Genomic DNA, 22,563 nt, shown 5'->3' with positions numbered 1-22,563 from the left:
TTTCAGCCCTGAGCACAAAGACAGGGAGCACATATAATATAACTAAGGAGTAAGAATGATGATAACACATACACCATAAGTTTATTATATCTTAGGAACATATATTAGATGAGAACCTAGGACATTGCCTCCATTATCAAAAGACAGATGTCCATGTGCAAATTAACCCTCGCTCCATGTGAGACTATTGCAGCATAGCTTCTATGGGAAAATGAAGGAATTGATCATGGCAGTTAAACACTGAATTGAGCTAGTTCCAGTGTTGTCCAATTAGGGCTATTGCATTTTGTCACAGGCAAAGATTGTAGGACATTTCAACATTACCAATGCAACAATTCAGGAATAGTCACTCTTTGTTTAGTTAAGTCAAAGCTCATGGAGAAAACAATGTAAAATTGGAAACGGGAACTTTGGCCAAAAAACCCCGAAAAAACATCAAAAAAAGTGCTAAAAACGAAAAGTGTGTATACTGGAGCAATGATTTTTGTTTTTCAAGGTCAATTTTGAACATGTTTTAAAAATGGCAGTGAAAACAAAATTTTTGTGCAAAATACAGCTTGAAAACAAAAAAGTGATGATACTAGAACGATGATTTTTTTTAGGGTCAATCTTTAAAATGTTTAAAAAATGCTAGTAAAACCAAATTTTTATGTGCCAAAAAAAGTTGTTTATGAGGAAAAAAACACATTAATGTTTTTGGTAGAATATCATTTTTCTTTCCTAAGTATAAATTCAACATGTTCTCGACCATAACATGCTAGATACAAAAGAAATTGAAATTTTTTCAACTATAAAATTAAAAAACCATGATATTATGAACAAATTACATCACTAAATGAATTCAAAAGTCATTATTTTGTATATTGAATAAAACATATATTATATCTCTAATTTAATATTGCATTGTAGATATTTTAAACAATAAAAATTATCTTAATTAAGACATATAATCCAACAACATAAAAATGCCTCATAACTTCTCATCTAACACCATATGGAAATCATAAATTTTATTTCAGGATACGATGCATACACCAGTTATATAAACTGTCTTAAACAATTATTCAAAATCACTCATATTTTCTTGCACACCATCAGAATTCACATCTTTAGATGAGTGACTGGATGTCGATGAATATGTTCCATATTCTTCTCTTTCATCAACTAGTGCTCCATCCGAGTCCACATGCAAGCCCATCATTTTAGGTTTCAAAATTCTTCTAGATCTACAACTGGTTTCAACAAACTCCCATCTCAACATTGTTCCTTCTGGTAACAACCTTTTCAGAATCTCTATCATCTTGAAGCGAAGAGTTCCTCTCTTTGTTAAATTGAAGTCATAAACAAGTATGTCAACATCCTGCAATTTTAATATGTCTGTGTGGCAGTGATTTATATTTGTACCCTTTCTTTTTCTCTTTCCGCCATTTTTTTGTCAACTACCATCTCTGGCTTATACACACCATTGAATGGGTGTGTATTTGCGGCATACCAATGTACTTCAACACTTGTAACATCCTCATTTTCTGTAAAAGACCTTTATTAATCTAGCAACCCAAAATGGATAGCCATTGGGATATCCATCTGCTAGCACTGCAATCATGCAACCCTCCTTAATATCTTGTACTGAACCCTTGTAAAGGTCTTCCATGGCTTCACATTGTGCACGAGATCTTCTGGAACCAATATACATCTCTCTTTCCTCTTCCTGTGAAGAATTAGTAATACCTTGAGATTGTTGATGTTCAACCATGTTTATTTCCTCATGTTCATTCGGCACATTTTGTGGCCAAATAAATGGATTTTTCAAAGGTATATCTTCATTTTTTGTTGTTGAAATGATATCACTTTGATTATTGAAAAATGACTCCAACCAAACTGAATCAGCAATGTCAATGTACTCATATGTATGTCTAATACATTTTTTAATTTCTTCCAGGAAATCAGAATAATTTATATCTCTATTTTGTCTGCGTGCATTATGAACTTCACCAACTGATTGTAATAAAAATATTTTTGATGCGAATATTGGATGATCTAGAATGAAATTCAAAAATTGCAAACCTGATGATGGTGCCCATTCTGTAGTAGTTGAATACTTGTTGCCCCATATTAGTGTTTCCCAACAATTTTTTGATATGAAATTGATGTTGGAGGCTAATGGCATTAAGTTGTTCAATGCATTTCCCCTCACCATATGATCCCAGAATAAACCTTCACATGTCAACAGTTTCCTCCAACACATCAAAAGTAGGCTCTGGAATGTATGATTTCTTAATACATTCAATTAGTGATGGCAAGCTCCTAGCTTCCTTCCTCCTCAATGTGATTGAAAAATGACTGAACATCTGATCAATATGGTCATGAATGTACCCAAGAAGAAGGAAACCAACCTTTACCTTTTGAAAATTTCTCAATTCAACAAGCATGTTTAGATATCCAAAAACAACCTAATTTTTGTTTTAACAGCAAGTGTTGTCCAATTGTAGATACAAAACTTCAGGAAGATTACCAGACCAATGAGAAAGCACATCATGAATTACGGTTATGGTTAGATTTGCATCATTATGAATATTTGGAGCTGTGAAGTACACCCTTGGAAACACTTTCCCATTGAAGACCATACAACCGACCAAGTGAAACTACATAAAATTTTCCTCCTGTAAATTTTTGGGTGTGCGAACAAAATGTGGTAAAAGTGTTTTCTTCTGGTCCATACCATCAATTATCAAACCCAAATATTTATTCTGATTATCATAACACTTCTTTCGATGCTTGTACAACTTCTTCCTTTTGTTTGTTTGTTGTTCGTAATGATCCTGAAGTTCTTTGACAATTGAATCTACCCAACATAAAAGAAAGCCATTAAGAATATGTTTTCATACTTGATGAATATACAATTTTAAAAGTTAAAGTTATGAATGCTTACCTCTTTTTGACCCTTCACATCTGTCCCTTTTTTATTTAAGAGAAGCACATGTACTGCAAATCCCCATCCTTGTCTTCTTAGGAATATGGACATTGTTGAATTCTTTCTTCCATACCTTCACAAAATATTGATCTGTAATAAAGTGGCCATGTCCCTCAGCACCTTTTACATATTCTTTGTATAAGTTGTAGATTTCTTGTCTTGAAAAATTATCTAGAATATGTATTGTCTCTCTATTTGGCATACACTCTCCATGCTTTGAAAAGAAATCTTTCATCCATGACATTGCAGTATTTGATAATGGCCCAAACTGTCTTTTATGGCGTACTTCTAAATAAAATGTGGGATCCTTTTCCAAATTTTCTTGAATTCTTGAGAGACGAAAATTCCCAATCGAATGAAACATTTTGAAAGATTTTCTACAGATAAATAAAGTCTTAATATGATAATCATAACTTGATAATGTAGATTGCATGCACCCAACTAAATATGAATTTCACATGCTTTTATTCATTGACAAATATCTCTTCTTGCTCTCTAATGAAAATTTGAAATCCATATGTTTCAAGCAATCTCTTTGGCAACATTCACTTGAAATGAGTGCACTGATAGAACTTCTTCTCGTCAAATATTATGCTCTGCCCCTTGTATAACTAGAACATCTTGCATTTATATAAAAAGGTCTGCTTCTACTCCTCGATACAATATTTCTTGGCAACATCTCCATCATTGGATCATCATTTGTATAAGGATTTTCATCATCATTAAGAGGAATATCAGTTGTGCTTTTCAAATACTGACTTGGAGGATATTCTTCATCTTCCCCTTCTTCAGTGCTACTGTCATAGTCCTTAGAATTAGGACTCAATGGAAAATTTGACTCGATGTTTATTGGATATTCTTCCTCATGTGAATTTTCAGTGTTGCTCTCATAGTCCATAGAATTAGCACTAAGTGCATCATCCTATCCTTCATCACTGCTACCTTTGTACTCATTAGAATTAGGACTAAGTGCATCATCTTTTCCTTCAACACTGCTGCTCTCATAGTCCTTAGAATTAGGACTAAGAGGACATTCTGGCACTCCATTCTTTTGAAATTCATCATCACGCTCTTCATCACTATTGTGTTCATAGTCCTTAGAATTAGGACTAAGTGGACACCGTGACACTCCATTCTTTTGAAATTCATCATCCCGCTCTTCATGACTGCTGCTCTCATGGTCCTTAGAATTAAGACTAATTGGACACCATGACACTCCATACTTTTGAAATTCATCATCCTGCTCTTCATCACTGCTGCCCTCATAGTTCTTAGAATTAGGACTAACTGAACACTGTGACACTCCATACTTTTGAAATTCATCGTCATGCTCTTCATCATTTCTACTCTCGTAGTCCTTAGAATTAGGACTAAGTGGACACTTTGACACTCCATTCTTTTGAAATTCGGTATCACGCTCTTCATGACTATTGCTCTCATACTCCTTAGAATTAGGAATAAGTGGACACCGTGACACTCCATTCTTTTGAAATTCGTCATCATGCTCTTCAACACCACTACTCTCATGATCTTTAGAATTAGGACTAAGTGGACATTGTGGCACTCTATTCTTTTGAACTTCACCATCATGCTCTTCATCGTTGTTGCTCTCATAGTCCTTAGAATTAGGACTAAGTGGACACTGTGACACTCCATTCTTTTGAAACTTGTCATCAAGCTCATCATCACTGCTGCTTTCATAGTCCTTTGAATTCAGACTAAGTGGAATTTGTGATTCTTTATTTATTTGAAATTCTCCATCCCCTCTTTCATCAGTGCTGCTCTCATAGTCCTTAGGATCAGGACTAAGTGGAAGAATTGACTTTCTATTCATAGTGGAAGACTTCCCACTATATTCATCCATATGAATAGAGTTGCTATGCGATGAAGATGTTGATGTTGTATAACTCGAAACTTCACTATCAGGACAATCCATTCCTTTCAAATAGAAGATGTTGAATGATACAAATGGAGAGTCTCCTAAAGATATTATATAGCTTAGAGAATGAAATTTTCCCTCCAAAAATTCCCCCCCAAAAAGTTTCACGAAAATATTTCCCTCCTAAAATTTTGTGAGATTTATTTCTCTTCATTATTTTATTCTACAATTTAATGAAAAATGTAAACTAATTTTTTTATGAAATAAATCATTAAAGTTAAAATTGTAAACTACAACTTCTACCTAAATTATTTTAATAGTCAAAGTATATAATATCTACTAAACGATTGAATGTTTTTTTTTTTTTTTTTTTTTTTTATTTTTTATAATACATTCTAAAACAAATTAATCCCACATTCACTCCTCACTTTATCATATTTTCCTTCATCGCCGTAAAAAAGTTAACATGTTAAATTTTTTAAAAACTAATTAATCCCACATTCACCGTACGATAAAACATCTCCGTAATTTCACCTATATGCTAAAGTCCATTATCACTATTACTCACATTACATCAAGGTTTTTTGAGGTTCTTTGAAAGACTTGGAGTGAATTTGTGGAGCAGCTACATCGCTATCAACAACATATTCAACGAAGAATTCTCGCAATGAAAAGTTCAATTAAACTTTTTTCCTTGAAAATTTTCATATGAAATTAGTTTAATGAAGTAGTTTTTTTTTAATTAATACTTTTTGTGAGCCAAATTAACCAATACGTCCATCATGAGCATGGTGGGCCCATTAAAGCTAGGCACCCCCACCACGCACCACCCCGGCAGCCCACCCGCCCGCCCGGGGTGGCCGAACGAATCTTGGAATCGCCCAGCCACCTTGGACGGGCTTGCGGGCCACCGGGGTGGCACAGGGTGGGTAGCAGTGCCCCACCCTGCACCACCCCAGTGGCCTGTCCACCCACCCAAGGCGGCTAGTTGATTCCGAGAATCGCCTGGCCACCCCAGGTGGGCAGGCGGGTCGTTGGGGTGTCGGGGGGTGAGGGGCGGCACCCCAGCCCGTGCCACCCCAGTGGCCCTCCTGCCCGCTCGGGGTGGCCGGGCGATTCCGGGAATCGACCGGCCACCACGGGCGGGCCAGACGCCGCCGGGGTGGCATGGGGTGGGTGGCGACGCCCCACTCTGCGCCACCCCAGTGGCCCGCTAGACCACGCTGGGCGAACAGGTAGGGTGCCGGGGTGGCATGGGGTGAGGGGCGGAACCCCACCCCGTGCCACCCTGGTGGCCCGCTCACCCGCTCGCCCACCCAGCCACACCCCCACTCGCCCGCCCACCCACCTGCCCACCCAGCGCCCACCCGCCCGCCCACCTGCCCACCCCCCGCCCACCAGCCCGCTTGACGCCCACCCCTTGCCCCCCTCGCCTGCCCCACCACCCACCCGGTGCCCACCCAACCCCCTGCTCGCCTGCCCCTCTTGCCTGCCCAGCCACCCGCCTGCCCACTTAGTGCCCAGCCGCCCACTCGACGCCCACCCCCTAGCCTGCCCACCCGCTCACCTGCCCACCCGGCGCCCGCGCTGACTTGCCCACTCGCCTGCCCACACAGTGCCTGCCGACCCACCACCCGCTCGCCCACCCGCCACCCAGTTGGCAACCACCTACCCGCTCGCCCACCCAGCGCCCGCGCCCGCTAGCCCGCTCGCCGACACGGCGGCCACCCACCCACACGGTGCCACCCGCCCGCCCACCCGATGGCCACCCACCCGCCTGCCCACCCGTGCCTGCTCCCTCACCCGCCCACCCACCCCGACGGCCCGCATGCTTTCGTGGTGGCAAGCGAATTTATTAGTGTTAATATTTTTTTAATTTCAATTATTTGATTATACAAATTAAAAATTTATGATACATTTTTGTTGTGGATTAAAGTTAATACGTTTTTGTTATTTACTAATTTATGTGTTTCTATTTTTCAGGAAAATGACATCAAAGAAGATTTCTGTGAATCTTTCTAGACCAAAGACTCTTAAAGGTGCATCTTCAAAAAACATTGGTGAACAAACTCCACCTGAGCTCATGGCTACCAATCTTTCAAGTGCCTCAAACAATAATAAGATGATTTCATACTGGAAGAATTCAAAAGAGGTGAAATTTCCATCAAGAATCTGGTATGTGAAAGAAATAAAGCCAAAATGTGAATATATATCTATATATTGATATACCAAATGATAATGGAATTTATGAGGTGATGGGAAGAGTCATAGATATGTGTTTGGTACCGGACACTGAAATTTTTTACATACTTACAAAAGCTCCCAAGTCACATGAAAGGATTAAATACCGACTATCATATTCATTGTATGACACAAGAGAGGTATCTACACAAGAGAGGTATCTACAAAGTTGTGTAAACAAATCGTAAATGAGATGAAACAAAACATCATAAGTATTTTTATTTATATTTGTATTTTGCGTTCTTGAAAGTGTCTCGCTATATTTTTTTAACTTTGTTTTTATTAACATATGATATTTTGTTTGGCAGAATTTTATTGAAAGTTGTTCAATTAGGTTGGGAAGCATTCATTTCATAGAGCATGATATCACGAAAGCTGTCAGCAGTTTCTACTCAGTGCCAGAAGAAGATATGGAAAATAAGCAAAATGTAGTAATTGATGATGCTACAAAACTACATCTAAAGGATCAGAAAAAAGACCTCTAGTGGATAAATATAGCAAGGGTAGACAAGTTACTTTTGAAGACGATGAAGTTGAAACTGATAGTGAAGCATCTATTGTCATTACTGAAGATGCCATTGGAACTGAGAAGAGCCGTAAAAGACCAAAAGTAACAATGCCCAAGAATAAGTGTATTGAGAATGTTATGATGAAGAAAAGTAAAGTTGAAGATTTTGAAGTAGTCATTACCAATAGTCAAGAACCTAGTGAAACTTCAAAAGAAAGTAGAGAAATCGTTACACCAGGAGCTGATTTAGAGGATGGCATATCAAAACAAAACAAAATGCCATTTGACAGAATTTGACAAAGAGAAACTTAATTGAAGGTGGTCATACATTTCAGCTTAATGTTAGACAAAGCTATAAGGAAAGTGAAGGACAATGTCAATATCAAGTCAGAAAGCCACATCATCTGCATGTTCACAACCTGAAGACATTGATGAGGTACAATCCATATGCTCACGTGGTTAGTTATGTGCTTCTTATTGATCCAGTTCAAGTTCCCAACAAAGAAGCATTTGATAAGTCAAAATGTTTTGAATACAATTATTATGTGCTTGGGGGGAACCATTCCGTAGAAGCTCAAAGACAATTGATGGAGGAATATCCTAATAACCCACGTTTTGAAACAATGAAATGTATCATTTATGCTGGTTTATTAGATACAGAAGAAAAGTTAGTGGCATGGAATCATAATTCAGATAATGAATATAGGATGTCTATGACTTTCATCCAAAGGGTTAGATTTATTCATAGTGAATTTCAAGAAAAATGTGGTGGGGATAGGATAAATGTTACTACAGATTTCCGAAAGGAATGTTGTATGGAAATAGGCTATCAAATTGAAGAGAAAACCAATTCAAAAGGTGGAAAAGCAACAAAATTAGTGATTTATTCAGAGGTGTTGATAATATTTTCCAATTGGCATTTAGAACTGGAGATGTTTGTAAGTTGATTGATGAGATTTTTAGCATGTGGGAAAAAATTGGCATTAAAAACCAGAAGGTCAAAAAGACTAAGCCATTGATATGTAGCAGCAGTAAATCATCTCCTAAAATGAAACAGCTTCCAGAAGATATGACTATCACACCTTGGAGAGCAATGCAATGAGTGAAAGATCAAAAAATTGTCAAAACAATATTATCTCGTGTGAGGTCAGGGGAATTATCATTAGAGGAAATGTCTGAGGAATTTCAAAATTAATTTTTTTGAATTATTTTAATTTATTTCTAGATTATAATTTTCTTTTAAATAAAACATGTTGTTCTTGGTATTATTTGTTATACATATCATTATATTAACTTTTTGTTACTTTATCTATGTAGTCACAAAGTTTACACGAAAATTCAAGAACAAATGGATAAATTGTTGAATGAAAATAGTTGGGATGATGTTGTATGAAACTATCCAGATTCAAGTTTTGCATCAACATTAAAAGCTTTTTATCTTGCATTTTAAAAGGTATCTTGATTTATACATTCATTTTTATTCATGTGTGTACTATTTTTAATTTATAACTTACACATATATTTGTTTATTTTATAAAAGATGAAGAAGGATGATAATGGAGCAGGAGATAGCTTCAGAACCTTTATTGAAAAAATAAAGATCGAAAGACTGAGGAAGCAACGTATTAAGAATGTTGAACTTGATCCAACTCTTCCTCATTTCATTTGGAATGGGCTAGACACTATTCAATATCGAGTAATACAAAGCGACTGTGAAAACATTGCTAAAGTCATGCCTAAAAGGGATTATGCCCTAGTTATTGTAGATATTACCCATGGTTTCAACATTCCAATCATTGACTATGATAGTGACCCTTATACTTATCAAGCTCTTAGTAAAGTGGTTGCGGGATTTGTAGAAATCACGTCATCACCATTATGGACATTTGTGACATTTCATTCAGACACACAATTGGCAATGATATTGTCAAGCTTCAAGGGGAAAACAAATTCAAGGATACAGCTTACATGGTAAGACATTTAAAATGTATATTTGATTAATGTCGAAAAATTCATTTATGTACAAGTTAATTGAACTTTTACTATTTCATGTTACGGGCAAAAGTCAAATATTCTTAACCATGAAGATCAACTATTTATAAATGATTGTGAGTTCATTCATATTGATAGTTGGGCAAAAGATGATAGCTATATGTCTATGATTTTTAATCGGGTTGATGGAAAGAGTCATAGCCAGATACTGACTTATGATGCTGCTGTGAGAAAACTAATATATGAAGACAAAGAAGCAAAAGGAGGGATAGTTAACATTTATCACAAACCACAATTATTGATTAACTATCTTATAGACATATGTTCAAATGAAGGAGATTGGGTTCTGGATTTATTTTCTAGCTCAAGTAAATTTTATTATATGGAATTGAATTTCAATATGTTATTTTTTAATTAATATGTCATTGTACTAATTTACGTCATTATTTCTTTTGTGCTTGATAATTAGGTACAACACTAGCATGTTGCCTTCAAAAAGGAAGAAATTGTATTGCAATTGAAAAAGATCCAATACAGTGCAATTTCATTCCGCAAAGAATTAATGCTCTTCAATTTCTTCTAGATGCAATGCAAGAAATTGGGTTGAAGAAAGGGGACTTTAGTGAATCACGTGTGGAAAAAAAGGCTAAGGAACACCAAGCATCATTACATGGGATGTTTGGAAAGACATACATTGGGAGATTCGCAGACATCAAAGATCCATTAAAATGAGCAAAAAGAAGCATAAAATATTGTGGAAGAAGACAATGATGAAACTCTAGAGGACGAAGAGTTTGGATTACATGACATTGTTGATTAAATTTAAGTTATGCTTGGAAATCAAGCTCATTTTTTGTAACTATTAAGTAATTATACTTGTAATGTTTTGACTTTGACATTTTATGAGAAGAATATACACTCAATTAAGGTTGTTATGCGTTCAATATTTGTAATATGTGATTTTCGCATTAATTTTTAAGTTAATCATTATTTTTTGAAGAAAAAAGTGATTATTATTATTTTTTTGACATGAAATTCATAAAAAAAGCTATTATTTAACCATTTTTAGTTATAATTTTCATATAAAAATTGTGATTTTCGCATGTCAATTGTAGCCAAAAATTATCAAAACATGTAGTTTTTTAGTTATATTTATGTTAAAATTGGTTATTTTTATATCCATTGTTCAAAATTATTGTTTTTTAAAAACAACTATTTCTTGTGGATTGGAAAATTAATTAACGATGTATAAATATGTAGAATATTGAAAATTCAAAATATTGACCTTCTTCTTTAAATATGCAAAATAATTAAAACCTCACTACACAAAAATTAAAATTAAAATAAAAACAAGAAAATATGAAGAAAAAGACCACTTCAAAAATGATTAAATTTACAAAATAATTATTTACATTTCATACATTTAAAAAAATAAAAATTAAAAATTAAAAAGGGTCTGGTGTAGAATTACCACGTTTTTAAAACAGCATAAAAAACACTACCATTCTAAAACACAACGTACATAAAAAAAAATTATAGTGCCTAAAACTATGCTCTAAAAAATACGTGTGTTCTGCATCACTCCTTTTCAAAATCGAGTCACTTTTTTGCAAAACGGGTAACAGTATGAGTTCCCGTTTCAAAGTTTACATTGTTAGAATGATATCCAGGAATTTTAGCCTATATTCGACCTCTTTTGTCTAGAAACCAAGAAAGTGAAAAAGCTCGAAGTCTGTAATCCAACGGGAGAAGAAAATCTGAGGATAAAAAGACTACATCACTTGAAGAAACCGAAGTTTGTGACTAAGCCGAATCTTAATCTAAAGCTATCTATTTGCAGCAGGATCTGAATATCTGTGGTAAAGAGTCAAGGGTTTGCTATAGTAGCCAAAGATCAGTAATAGAAGGAAAAGAGTCTGTAATTGGAAGTCATTGTATTATAATAAGAGATTAAACCTACAATAAGGACATAAATTCAGAAGCTGCTTTTGACTTCGAATAGGTAGAGACTCAACTATTGACCTTCACTTAAATAGGAGGGCTAACTTAGAGGGACTCTTTGGTCTTGTGTTAGATATCTCATTTTGAATAAATTCAATAAGAGGAGGATTGTTGGGTTTTCCCTTATTGAGAGGTTTTACCTTGCCTTGAAAACCTAAATCTTTGTGTCTCGTACTTCTTTGTGTTCTTGGAAGAACAATTTGTGTAATTACTTGATGAAAGAGAAATATTAACTAACAAAGAAAAGAATACTTATATAGGAGTTTACTTCCAACTATGAAGGAATACAATGAGGACATAAAATTTGTAAATCTTAAACTTGGTTAGGCCACTGCACCTCCAAAAATCTGACTCATTAAGCCATAAACTAGAAACCTTTTGTGGAACTCCAAAAACAAATGAATTAGAATGAATTATGAATAATAATCAAGGGTCTTTACACTTTACATTTGACAATCTATTGCAGTATGAATATTGAGGTCACAACTATTCATTTATATTGCACTGTGTAAGAAAGGATGATCATATTTTATATATTTTGTCTAGTAAGGCTTGCACTTCGTCATTGCCAGCTCTAACCAAGGTTTCATGTTCCCATTGTAATGAACAATAGCGAAATTGTCAATCTCTCAACAGTCCACACTAGGATTATATCCTAAACCCAGAACATACCAAGACTTGTCCAAAGGATGGGTCAAGCCATAAAATGTTCAATCCAAGGGGTAGTTTTCTAAGCTTCCACAACACTCTATCCTCATTCTGACATACAATAAAAGAAAAACTTAGAAATTGAACAAAGAAAAACCCATTAAGTTTTCTAGCTAATTACTTTAGATTTACTTCAAATACTTTAAATTAAGCATCACAGGAATTAACATAAATAAACCACACTACACACTTACCATGTTCTTCCACTTGTGATATATTCTAGTTATATCTCATTTCTCCCATTCTTTGAGATCAAATACATTCATCCCATATGCCCAACCACAAGCATTAGGATCAAAGTGCCTGTCTATGTGCGGATTGGAAAAATTAAGGTATTTGTCAAACCGGTGAAAGCTTTCTCCACAAGTTTCCACTGAACCATTAGCCTTTCCATGAAGATCTACTGACCACAAGGGCGTCAAATCTTTCTGCACCACAATATCATCATCCAAGAAAAGGATCTTATCCATTTTGGGATAAACTTGTGGAAGATAGAAGCGAAGATGATTTAGCATGGATAAATATTTTGGATTTATAGATTTCAAATTGGAGGAACGTGTTGAGAGCGTAGTCGAGTGATCTTCCTTGAAATAATACTCTTTCATAGCTACGAATTCAAGTTGGCGAAGCACAGGGCAGTAGGAGGAATTGAGCCATTTAAAATCATCTACATTTTCTACATGTATCACAGCTTTCCTGGGGGATTAAGTAAAAACCACATTTTCATGGCCCCAAAATTTAACTTGTCTATGATGGGATGAAATACATGTTTCTCAGATTCTTTCAAACACATGTAAATCACCTACAATGAGATCCAAATATTAAATGTAAAATGTAGCAAAATTATTGGACTTCCAAACTTTAGAGTAATTTAAATGAATAACACTTCACCTTAGCATTCATGACAGTTGAATTCACAACCACAAATGCAGCCAATACATTGTCAGAAAATAATGCATAGTGATAAAGAGTCGGATCCTCCAACTTGTCCCTTTTAGGAAATTATCACTTTTCAAGAGAAAGAAAGTAATAATCTATGGTCAATCGCATGGACAGACAGTGCAGGCCCTTGGGAATAGACTTTGTTGCCACCTGAATTAAAAATTTACTTTGCTTTTCCAAGGTCGTTACTTGCTCGTCTGCAGACTAAAGCATGGCTTGCAACTTCTTTGTTACTTTCGCGCCACCATAAAATTGTTCTCTAGCCTTGGATAGGACATGACCCATAGCCTTGATCTTCTCAGGTGCACTAAAAAGTAGAATGAAAAGCAGAAAGATTGACACACAGACTGCAACATTAAAAGAAACAAAGATATGAACACCAGATGCCAATGGAAGCACTTACTACTCTTGATTTAGAAGCAGCCAATGTGAAAATCCAGGGGGTAGTGTTCCAAGCTTCCACAACACTCTATCCTCATTCTAGAATACAATAAAATAAAAACTTAGAAATCAAACAAAGAAAAACCCATTAAGTTTTCTAGCTAATTACTTCATATATACTTCAAATACTTTAAAGTAAGCATCACAGGAATTAACATAAATAAACCACACTACACACTTACCATGTTCTACCACTTGTGATATATTCCAGTTTTATCTTGTTTCTTCCATTCTTTGAGATCAAATACATTAATCCCATATGCCCAACCACAAGCATTAGGATCAAAGTGCCTGGCTATGTGCGGATTGGAAAAATTAAGGTATTTGTCAAAACGGAGAAAGCTTTATCCACAAGTTTCCACTGAACCATTAACCTTTCCATGAAGATCTACTGACCACAAGGGCATCAAATCTTTCTGCACCAAAATATCATCATCCCAGAAAAGGATCTTGTCCAATTTGGGATAAACTTGTGGAAGATAGAAACGAAGATGATTTAGCATGGATAAATATTTTGGATTTATATATTTCAAATTCGAGGAACGTTCTAAGAGTGTAGTCAAGTGATCTGCATTGAAATAATACTCTTTCATAGCCATGGATTCAAGATGGCGAAGCACAGGGCAATAGGAGGAATTGAGCCATTTAAAATAATCGACATTTTCTACATGTATTACAGCGTTCCTTGGGGGATTAAGTAAAAACCACATTTTCATGGCCCCAAAATTTAACTTTTCTATGACAAGATGAAATACATGTTTCTGAGATTCCTGCAAACACAAGTAAATCACCTACAATGAGATCCAAATATTAAATGTAAAATGCAGCAAAACTATTGGACTTCCAAACTTTAGAGTATTTTAAATTCATAACACTTCACCTTAGCATTCATGACAATTGAATTCACAACCACAGATGCAGCCAATACATTGTCAGAAAATAATGCATAATGATAAAGAGTTGGATCCTCCAACTTGTCCTTTTTAGGAAATTTCGCTTTTCAAGGGCAAGCAAGTAATAATCCATGGTCAATTGCATGGACAGATAGTGTAGGCCCTTGGGAATAGTCTTTGTTGCCAGCTGACTTAAAAATGTACTTTGCTTTTTCAAGGTCCTTACTTGCTCGTCTGTAGACTGAAGCATGGCTCGCAACTCTTTGTTACTATCCCACAGTGATAAAAATTTTCTCTAGCCCTGGATAGCGCATGACCCATAGCCTTGATCTTCTTAGGTGAAATCAAACATTCATATCAATTATCAACCATGAAAAAGAGAATTAAAAGCAAAAATATTGACACATAGACTGCAACTTTAAAAGAAACAAAGGATATGAACACCAAATGCAAATGGAAGCACTTACTAAGATTGATTTAGAAGTAGCCAATGTGAAAACTATTACCTTTGAGGTAGATCAAAATCTCCATTAGCCTCACCCAATGTACGCTAACATTATTTAATGCAAAGCATCATTTCATGGTATAAATCAAGATTATTCCTAGCCTGGGAAGTGCTTGAATACACCCTAGCCATGATCAGTTGGTCTCTCATCAATCTAACAGTGGAGTCAAAATGCGCGTTCTCATTCTCAAGCCTCCAAAAGTAGTATTTTTCTAGGACAGTAGAATCTACCTCCTTCAAACATTTAATTGCTACGTTTTCAAGCTCAACTCGTTTTTCTTCATCCTGTTGAATCAGCTCTATTGACCTTTTCTCCCTCCTCTTTTGTCTCAAATGTTGTAAGCATTAAACTACTATAAATTAAAGCATACTATGCTAAAATCTAAGAAATATAAAATTTTTCTATTGGAGAAATAACATTCAAAAAGGATTTTGGAAAATAATATTACAATTTGCTTTTCCATGAGAACAAAAAGTAGCAATCTAGTGCAACAAACAATTTTACCCTCTGTGAAATTTTTGTTGGAATTTCTTCAAGCTGCAAATGGTTTCATTACAACAACCATTGTCCTAGGAGTTTGACTAAACATTACCTTACAGTAGGCTACCAACATCATAGATCAGTTAACCAGGGAAAATCAAAATTTACCATCAAGAGAATTCTCTTTGACGTCTTGATGTTCACTCCCTGTATCATCCTCTTGAAACCTCATAAGAAGTTCTTCGTCATTGGAAGTTTTTTTTTCTGCACCTTGTCATTCATTTTACCCCCCTCAGGATTTTCCTTGCCTTCTTCATTGAAGATCACACCATCTTGTTGTGAATGTAACTTTTCTGAGATGTCTCCAGAAGTCGTTTTCCTCTGATTGATGTACTCTATTAGAAATAGAGAAGCACCCCTGCCAATGTCAGTTTTCACTTCCTGCTTAATAAAACCCTACTCAACTACATAGATCATCATCACATAGGTTTCCTTACATGTTCAATAGAGAAAATAACCAAAATATTCACCAATCGTACCTTAGAGTTAGTAATATCCCTTTGGTTTACTTCAGAGGGCTTTTCTAATACCCATGAGGAAGATAGGTCATTCCATCCAACAAGTCATTCCGTCCAACAATATTTAAGTTTAGCTTTCCCGAGTCCTCTTTCATAGCTGTTATGACATCAATCACCTACCCAGTAAATAAAATTTATTTTCAATTCTCTGCTCAATAGGGGAGAAATCAAATTTAAGATATCCAAATGCAGCTGGTTTCTTATACTTGCCTCCTTTGGGAAGAGAGAGTCAATGCTCTCTGTTAAACTCTGCTTTCTCTAGTCATCTACTTGTTCACATGAATCCCACAGATAAATAGATAAGAGTGATTTTAAACATATGACAGAGCTCCAATATCCTCAATAATTCCTCTCTATTTCAATCCACTCAAGTCGATTAAATTTCAGTTTAGGGACATTATTTATTTTTTGGGATTAAACTAACATAAGTGCAAACTATGCATTGCCCAGATCTTGAAAAAGAACAAAATGGCCATAGAAAAGTAGAATTGGTTTTCAAGATGTGGAAAGAGAATACCATTCTAACAGATCCATCTCTTGAGAAGTTGTGCCCTGCTGTTTTAAATGATAAAAAATGCATAACAGGTTAGGTAGAAATACTTGATGGAGAAGAATATCTATAAAAAGGGGGTTGCTTTGCTATCATGCATATGCTAAGATCAAGATTTTGTTACACATAAATAATAAAATGGTGTGTATAATATCTATCATTTGTTTTGTTAGACTCTCTCATAAAAACAATAATAAATCCAAAAATAAATTAATTAATTAAATATTCCAAGTTAGGAATTTGTGCCTAACTCTTGGGTTGTTCCTCTAAGATAGGAGTTAGTTTAGGTAACTCCTATATTGGTGTGTCTCGTGAGAAATTATCTCAACCAAAGGAGAAATTATCTCAACCAAAGATGTCCAAGATAGCACGCACTATCTTGAGACCAATATCTCTCATCTATTTATTTGTAACACTATTTCAATTATTTTGATGTAATGTGTAATGAGAGAATACATGAGGCTTCAGCTTTTTTTCCGCCAATATTTTGTGTCTGATTTGTATATGTGTTTTTTTGTAATGTGTCTGCGTTAATCTATTCTTTATCATGTGGTATCAGAGCCTATTGAGCGAATTTAAACGTGCACTGGCTTTAAAAACGGAGTAGGGCATTTTGCAGCGAATGAAATTCCTCGCGGGTTACAACCTTCAAACATAGTACCGAGGACGAACCCGATAAAAGAGGAGTTAGTGGCGAAAGGCTTCTGGCACAAAGTCCGTGTCAAGACAAACCTCCAGAACAGTAAATAATAGTAATGGATCCAGCTGTGTCTGCTGCAGTTCGTACCTGCATTCTCAAATGCCCCGTCAAGGTCAAAACGGAAACTGCCTGGTATTGTCGCGTGTAAAGTTATCCCGTATCGATAAATATTTAAAGAGAAGGACACAATCTGCAGAAGCCACAGTTGACAGGTTTTGAAAGAATTTTCTACGTGATTCTCTTTTTTGCTTCTTTTCTCTGGCATATCTTCAGCTTCTTCTGTCACTGCAGTGTTTTCAATATTCATAGTACCGGCAAAATTACTACCATTTTTTGTCACCTCAGCTTCATTTTTGTACGCATCATAGACACTGTTCACTAATGCTTTGAACTGTTGCACTTGAAAGCTCCAGTACTTCAACCTCTTGTATATTGAGTGAAAATTGTTGGTTAGATGCATCCACAGCCTCCTGCAACTGATATTCAAATTCGCCATCCGATTGAGAAAAATCGGTGTGAGCAAATATTCTCTCCTCCTGGGATCGTGCAGAAATGGTGACCAGAGCCATTCTTTCTACTTCAGACAAGCAAGATCTTGTTAAATATGAGAACAATTTTTTTTTGTCAAAGGTCATTCTGAATTCCCCTTGTTCCACGCATTTGCAAGCCATTCCCATCAAAATTTATAATGTTGTTGCTGAGATTTTTATTGGTTATATTCATTATCCCCATCTGTGGATCAGAGATGGGTACAACCACATCCATTTCATTTTATTGAATCAAACCATTTGTATCTGCAAAAATTAGTCGACGGCATGTGTAGGGAGTGTATGCTATCTGATGCCGAGAGGATCCTGAATGCGATGCTTCGAAACGGAGTTGTTCCAGACAGCATAACATACAGCACGCTTCTTCATGGGTATTGCAAGAGAGGTAATGTTGAACGAGCTAATCAATTGCTTGGTGAAATGTTGAGCAAAGGCTGTTTTGCTAATACGGTTACTTACAACATTTTGTTTTAAAAAGTGTGTCTTACATTTTTGAAGGAGACACGTTCTCTTTTAAAGTGACTCACTTCACATTTTAATTCACCCTTTTAAAAGAATTTCATAAAATTCTATTCAATGGGAGTTTAACAGAAATTATTGGAGTGATAAGGTGTGTTTTTTTATTTTGAGGGATAAGTGAGTGGAATGTGAGAGAATGAGTGGAGAATAATGTAATTTTTAAGAAAGGTAAATGAGTGAGAGTGGATTTACGTGAATTCACCTTTCATAAAGTGATTTTATAAAATCCATAAAATTGTTTTTTAATGGAAGAAAGGTAAATGAGTGAGAGTGGATTTATTTGACATGAAATTGGAGATGCATTTTTTATGCATGAGAGTGGTGAGATTGTGAGTTGAAAGGTTGGTATTTCGCTCTTTGAAATTGAAGAAATAAGGAATGTTTCTATTTGTATTTGGAGTGATAAGGTACATTACATTTTGTAAATCTGAGGAATATTTTGTGGAGATATAAGTGTCTTATTTTGTATTTGGAGTGATAAGGGAAAGTTGTTGTAATTCAAAGTATTGTTTTACTTTGAGAGGGATCATGTCACTATCCATTCAGATTTTGAAGGCGAGTTGTTTCAAAGGGTTGTCAGCTTGGCATTATCATTACTTCAGATATACTCAGTGATTAATAAAGATATCATATTTTTTGTGGTGATTGTGTCCTAGATCCGCCTGAAATTGAATAAGGGGATCTTAGGTACACCATGTGTATTTGTGATGGCGAGTGTTTTTATGGCTTCATGTTGTTGCTTATGATTTGTGTCTAGTTTTGACACATAAATGATCGCATTTACCACACACATAAAGTTCAATGCAAGCAAGCACAACACTTGTGAAAGAATAGCGTCAAGGAAGGACAATTGAACTCGACACTTGCATCTGTGCAAATACAACTCATAATCATAGATTGTCAACATAAACATTCTACATCAACAAGCAAATTCACTTAATCAAGTTAAAGCATTTCAAAGCAAAAGTCTACATCGACATTCTTGCAAAAAAATTTAAGAACTTGTAAATCAAATTCCAATCACATTGAATTGTACAGGGTGCATTCTCGGTTGAAACCGACACCCAAGTCTTGAATTGAGTCATTGTAGTGAATCATTAAAACCATTGTAAGATTTTTTGGGTGCATTTTCGACAGTGTTCGACACCCTTCCTTTAAAGCACAATCAAGTGAGTCCATGAGTTTTAACTCCTTGAAACAACCATCAAAACAACCAAAACAAGTTCAACTCTAACACCAATCAAGCAAGTTGAGATCAACAAATCAAGCGAGCGTGCCAGTCAAGTTCCATAGCAAGCGAGCCTGTCATTCAAGTAAAGTGAAACAGTTCAAAGCACGACATCTACGACAAGAGAGCCTGACTTCAAGTGAGCAAGTTCAGATGGCGCAACATATTCAGTTGTTAAACATTCTTCACAGTTTGATCATCTCCAGTGATGAAGACATGGTGCACGTCAGCAAAGAAACTCTTGCTGATATTTCACGGCATCTACAGCAAACGCATGAAACCATTGAGTTTCTTCAGCTTGAGTCCCAACTTCAAAGGAATGAATTGCAAGAAAAGAGTGATACTTTCAAGTCTTTGAACCATCCAGATGATAAGTCATTCATCCCAACAACTTCAAGTGTCGAAGTTGTTCATGATCAAATTCAAATTTCTTCCAAACCCATCATCAAGCCCTGGGAAGAAATTCAAAATAACAAGAATAGACGTGGCTTAGGATATGTCCCTGATGACACCAACTTACCAATCCCAAATTATTCCAAGCCAATTAAGTTTGTGAGTGCAGGATTTATTGAACCACTCACCTCAGCAGGTTCTGAGAAAGTTGTAGACAAACGAAATTGCATGCAACCTGACGTTCATGTTCAACCGAAATGCTCTAATTGTCAAAGAGATGGTCATATGGAAGATCAGTGTTTTGATCTCCATCCGTGTTGCCATTGTGGCAAGCCCAATCATTCCTCAGCAAAATGTCGCAACCACCAAAAATCAGGCAGATTGAAGATACATTATGACTGGATTGATCCTTGGGAATGGTCATCCATAGTCAAATGGTTGTCTCAGTTCTACAACTGACTACATTCACACATAGTGCAGCCAACAGTGAATCGATGATGGTACTCTCATGCAGTTGAATGAGGGAGTACGACAGTGAAACTCTCCTACACCTGAAGGGGGGGAGTTCAAATATATTTTGGAGCAGATTGTCTCTTCTTTCAGCTGACAAAGGGGGGAAGATGTCAATGAAATTGACAAGTGGTTGTCAGACTGAAAGTCTCGACAACATCAGCAAAGTAGCCAGTGGGCATCTTCATCAGCCAGTGGGCATTTGTCATCAGCATTGAGAATCAACAAATTCGCTAGTGGGCGATCGACAGCCAAAGCAGCAGTGGGTAGCTTTCATCATAGCAAAAGCAACATTGAGTTGTTTTTCGACATCTTCAGCCAGTGGGCAATCATCATCAAATTGTGTCAGTGGACACCGGATGCTATTTTCAAGCAAAGGACAGTTGGATCCTTTTGCGGCTTGGCACATGATGGAGTTGTCAAGCGTCCTTCAGAGATGAATCAAGCATGCAGCTGATTCATGTTCTCTTCAGATTTGAGTTTTTTCCAGCATCCAGTTTTGGCGGTTTTTTCAGGCAATGTTTTTGAGGATCAACATGAGAACTTGGAAGATGGTTCTCGTTTTTGGATTTATTATTGAGGGGGGGAATGTTAGACTCACTCATAAAAACAATAATAAATCCAAAAATAAATTAATTAATTAAATATTCCAAGTTAGGAATTTGTGCCTAACTCTTGGGTTGTTCCTCTAAGATAGGAGTTAGTTTAGGTAACTCCTATATTGGTGTGTCTGGTGAGAAATTATCTCAACCAAAGGAGAAATTATCTCAACCAAAGATGTCCAAGATAGCACGCACTATCTTGAGACCAATATCTCTCATCTATTTATTTGTAACACTATTTCAATTATTTTGATGTAATGTGTAATGAGAGAAGCATGAGGCTTCAGCTTTTTTCCGCCAATATTTTGTGTCTGATTTGTATATGTGTTTTTCTGTAATGTGTCTGCGTTAATATATTCTTTATCATGTTTTGGCCAATGTGCTCTGAAAACTGTGGGAACAGTGTGAAAATGATATGTATAGTAGAAAGTAGTTGGTGAACAAGATTGTCGTTGTGAATTGGGTCTAGGTTGGGTGGATGAGAACTGGTTTTAGCTTGAATGATGAGAGGTGGATTTAGCTTTATGGATGGAAAGTGGGTCTGGCTTGGATAATGAGTGGAGGATAAGAATGATTGTTACCCTTCCCACCTAGATTCAATTCCCATAAGATTCAATTCCCATGAGTGAGATGTTGAACTGAACTCTTAACAAATATATTTTTATAATACACATCCAGCTTACGCAGAATCCAACACACACTTAGTACAATCCTACTCAGAATGTGGAGTGCCTAGGAAATTCACCGAGCAGTTGCCCAGCAAATTTACAAGTCATATGCATTTCCATTTGTTAAAAAATGGAAAGAGCATTGTTATTTCTTGCTATTGAGATGAATGGTTTCATTATCTTTGGCAAGGGAAATTACCCTAGGGGCAGTTGGTAAAACCTTTGCTCTTGCATGAGAGAGGTACACACATTGAATCTTTCTCCTAGTAGGTATTGTACTGTGTTAATGCAGAGATGGAGTTCACAGCTTCACACAGATCAAATGAAAGGAAACCTATAAAGAAAACTCACAAAATGTCAGAAAAAATGCTAGAGGTGCTAAACTTTTGACAATAAGCGAGGAAAGTAAGTTTGATAACATCTGCGCCTTTAGATCCTACAAAAAAGCTAAAAGTAAAATCAAATTCCAAAGTAGGTCCATGGGGTTTTGGTTCAATGGTTAACTAGGGGTGGTGAAGGCAAATAAAATTTCGAAGCAGGTCCATGGGGTCTTGGTTCAATGGTTAACCGCGAGTGATGATAATTCCCTGCCAAGGCTCAAATCACATAAATACATTGTTCAATGGGTTCTGAATGAAAGGGATCTTTCTAAAATAGTATAAGAAGACTACAATTCATTGCAATGGAGATCTTACTTGAATGTTG

At 36.1% G+C, this 22,563-nt stretch overlaps 1 pseudogene; it reads right to left on the bottom strand.

Annotated features, from left to right (window-relative positions):
• Window positions 1-12,134: 12,134 nt before the first annotated feature.
• Window positions 12,135-17,959, bottom strand: LOC149212948 (polygalacturonate 4-alpha-galacturonosyltransferase-like; annotated as a pseudogene).
• Window positions 17,960-22,563: the final 4,604 nt, after the last annotated feature.

This window comes from Pinus tabuliformis, chromosome 1_1 (assembly GCF_031772625.1).
Source record: "Pinus tabuliformis cultivar Carrire ecotype Pingquan chromosome 1_1, CPIR1, whole genome shotgun sequence".
NCBI classification, from domain to species: domain Eukaryota; kingdom Viridiplantae; phylum Streptophyta; class Pinopsida; order Pinales; family Pinaceae; genus Pinus; species Pinus tabuliformis.
The sequence above is the reverse complement of the archived record's forward strand: the minus strand, read 5'-3'. Positions and strand labels throughout refer to the sequence as shown.